The sequence below is a fragment of the Rutidosis leptorrhynchoides genome, chromosome 10 (assembly GCF_046630445.1).
Source record: "Rutidosis leptorrhynchoides isolate AG116_Rl617_1_P2 chromosome 10, CSIRO_AGI_Rlap_v1, whole genome shotgun sequence".
Lineage (NCBI taxonomy): Eukaryota > Viridiplantae > Streptophyta > Magnoliopsida > Asterales > Asteraceae > Rutidosis > Rutidosis leptorrhynchoides.
In genome coordinates this window covers 337,256,446-337,259,967 of record NC_092342.1, presented here as the reverse complement: position 1 = coordinate 337,259,967, position 3,522 = coordinate 337,256,446, and the positions used below count along the sequence as shown (strand labels likewise).

At 34.2% G+C, this 3,522-nt stretch overlaps 1 pseudogene; it reads left to right on the top strand.

The window, feature by feature from the left end:
- Positions 1-1,575: 1,575 nt before the first annotated feature.
- LOC139871389 (uncharacterized mitochondrial protein AtMg00810-like) lies at positions 1,576-2,622 on the top strand (annotated as a pseudogene).
- The last annotated feature ends 900 nt before the right edge of the window (positions 2,623-3,522 follow it).

Genomic DNA, 3,522 nt, shown 5'->3' with positions numbered 1-3,522 from the left:
GGTGGGATGTTGAAAGAAAATACTAGAAAGAAAATAAATGGGATGGTGATAACATTTGAATGCCCATTTCATAAAAATAATATATATACAGATAATGATAGAATAATATAATAATAATAATATATATGAGTAATCAATCAATACATATCATCAATTTAAAGTTAAAAACAGTGAAGCCATCTCTCAAACGGATTATTGTGCCGACAGTTTTCACGGGCGGTGTATCGTGCGTAATTAGTGGCGGATAAAAGTGTTTAGAAAAATCCCGTATTTTTAAATTAACTATATTTATTTATTTTGGTCATTATAGTATAAAATTCAGTCATTAATTTAATAAATAAAAATTACATCAACTGTCCCTCTCATTTATGGGTAAAATATAAAAAAAGTGTTAAAATTTTATAACTAGGTCCTAAATACATTTTTAGTAAGCCCAAAATTTATAGAACTCATTTTCGGATCACCGTTTATTTTAAAATCATATAAGTTTATTTTTAACTTGTTTACTATCATTTGAATGACAAATGAGTGCTACTATCATTTACTAAATAAATTCGAAATCAAATATATATATTCAATATACTTTATTTATATATATATATATAGATACATTTTAAATTATAATATCATATATTACTTTATTTTACATAATTAATTCAAATAACTAAATTTTGTAATATTACAGATTACATTTATTTAAATACTATATATTTAAATACATACATTTCTATTTACAAATAGACCTTCGTGAATCGTCGGAAATGGTCGAAGGTCAACAGTTCAAAATTTTTGAGACTCTACTTAACAGACTTTGTATATCGTGTCAACAATATTAGATCGTATCGAGAGTTTGGTTTAAAATTAGTTGAAATTTTCCGGGTCCTCACACCTCAATCATCATCGGTAGATCCTTTCGACGAATCACCAAGTGATGGCTCTGGTGATATTCATGACACTCAATCTTCAGATTCAGATTCCGATAAACCCATTACTCTTCAAAAAGGTAAATGTACATGTACTTATCCTATTGCTTCCTTTATCTCTTATGATAAATTGTCCATATCTTCTCGTTCTTTTGTTGCTACTCTAGATTTTGTCACCATTCCGAAAACTGTTGGTGAAGCTTTAGCTCATCCTGGATGGCGTGTCGCTATGATTGAGGAGATGAATGCTCTTGACCATAATGGCAATTGGGCATTAGTTGACTTACCTGTTTCTAAAAAGGCAATTGGTTGTAAGTGGGTCTTCACGATAAAGGTTAATCCTGATGGTTCTTTGGCACAGTTGAAAGCTCGGTTAGTTGCTAAGGGTTATGCTCAAACATATGGGGTGGATTACTCTGAGACCTTTTCTCCTGTTGCTAAACTCACATCTATTGGATTATTTGTTTCTCTAGCTGCTATGTATCAGTGGACACTTCATCAACTTGATGTGAAGAATGCATTTTTACATGGAGATTTGCAGGAGGAAGTCTATATGGAGCAACCACCTGGGTTTGTTGCTCAGGGGGAGTATGGTAAAGCAATATATGGTTTGAAGTGATCCCCTCGTGCCTGGTTTGGAAAGTTTAATGATATGGTTAGGGACTTTGGCTTAAAAAGAAGTGCTCATGATCACTCGGTATTCTTCGCTTCATCAAACTCCGGGTGCATTTTACTTGTTGTTTATGTGGATGATATTGTAATTACTGGGAGTGATAAAGAAGGAATTAACAGGTTGAAAACATTCTTAAGTACTCAAATCCAAACAAAGGATCTCGGTCCTCTGAAATATTTTCTTGGTATTGAAGTCTCTCGAAACAAAAAAGGCATTTTCTTATCTTAGAGAAAGTATTATCTAGATGTGCTTAGTGATTCTGGTTTGATTGACACAAAAACTTGTGAAGCACCAATGATACCGAATATAAAGTTAAAGCCAGATGACGGAGAACTTCTCATCAACCCAGAAAAATATAGAAGAATTGTCGGCAAGTTGAATTATCTTACTCTCACTCGTCCTGATATTGCATTTCCCGTGAGTGTTGTTAGTCAGTTCTTATCATCTCCAAGAACCTCACATTGGGATGCCGTCACTCATATCTTAAAGTACTTGAAAGGTACACCAGGTCGTGGTATCTTATACCAGAATCATGGTCATTACACCATTGAAGGGTTTTTTGATGCTGATTATAATGGCGATCCGGCAACTAAACGGTCTACAACAGGTTATTGTGTTTTTGTTGGAGGAAATCTTGTATCTTGGAAAAGTAAGAAACAGAATGTGGTATCTCGTTCAAGTGCGGAATCTGAGTATCGAGCCATGGCACAGACCACTTGTGAACTTATATGGGTTCGTAATCTTCTTGGCGAGATTGGTTTTGTTCAATCCGAACCAATGAACTTGTGGTGTGATAACAAGGCAACCATTCATATTGCAGGCAACCATGTCTTTCATGAAAGAACCAAACATATAGAAATTGACTGTCATTTCACTCAAGAAAAGTTAGAAGAAGGGATTATCAGAATACCCTATATCAAAAGTAATGAACAGTTAGCCGATATCTTCACCAAAGCATTACCTGGAAATTGTATTTGTCGGTTTTGTAGAAAACTGGGCATGATCAATATCTATGCTCCAGCTTGAGGGGGAGTGTTAAGATACAGTTAGTAGTTGTTGTGCATTTAATATTGTTAAGGCTAGAATCTTCCAGGGTTATCTCTTACCATTCCTCTAGCCCACATTTTGTATCTATATATATATATATATTTTTATGTGTAGCTGAGGAGGATGAGAAAAATATACAGAAAATAAGTAAGCGCCATTTTATTCATTTTCAATTTGTATCGGATTACAGTTATTAATCAAGTATCTAATTAACGTTTCTAATAATCACCCAAAGTAATTGATCAGTACATTAAAATTTGATATTTCACTCTTTACGGAGTTTACTTCCACTCTAAAATTTGATAAATTGTAGTGACCCGTCCTAATCCACCTGGACGAAGTCATCAACATCTGGTCCCATTACGAGGTACTGACCTAAATATGCCATGAATGACTCCAAGTAATATCTTTAAAGCGAGCAAATGCACAGCGGAAGATTTCTTTCATACCTGAGAATAAACATGCTTAAAAGTGTCAACCAAAAGGTTGGTGAGTTCATAGGTTTATCATAACAATCATTTCAATATGCTAATAGACCACAAGATTCCCATTTATAAATATATGTACACTCGCAAGTGTATAAAAGTATTTTATAAGTTGTAGGCACCCGGTAACAAGCCTTAACGTTCATGTTTTACCCTCTGAAGTACACCAGATCAGGTGTGTTTAAAATAACCTCGAAGTACTAAAGCATCCCATAGTCAGGATGGGGTTTGTCAGGCCCAATAGATCTGTCTTTAGGATTCGCGCCTACCGTACATAGACAGGTAGTTTAATGTTACCAAGCTAAGGGTATATTTTTGGTTTAAACCCACATAGAATTAGTTTTAGTACTTGTGCCTATTTCGTAAAACATTTATAAAACAGCGCATGTATTCT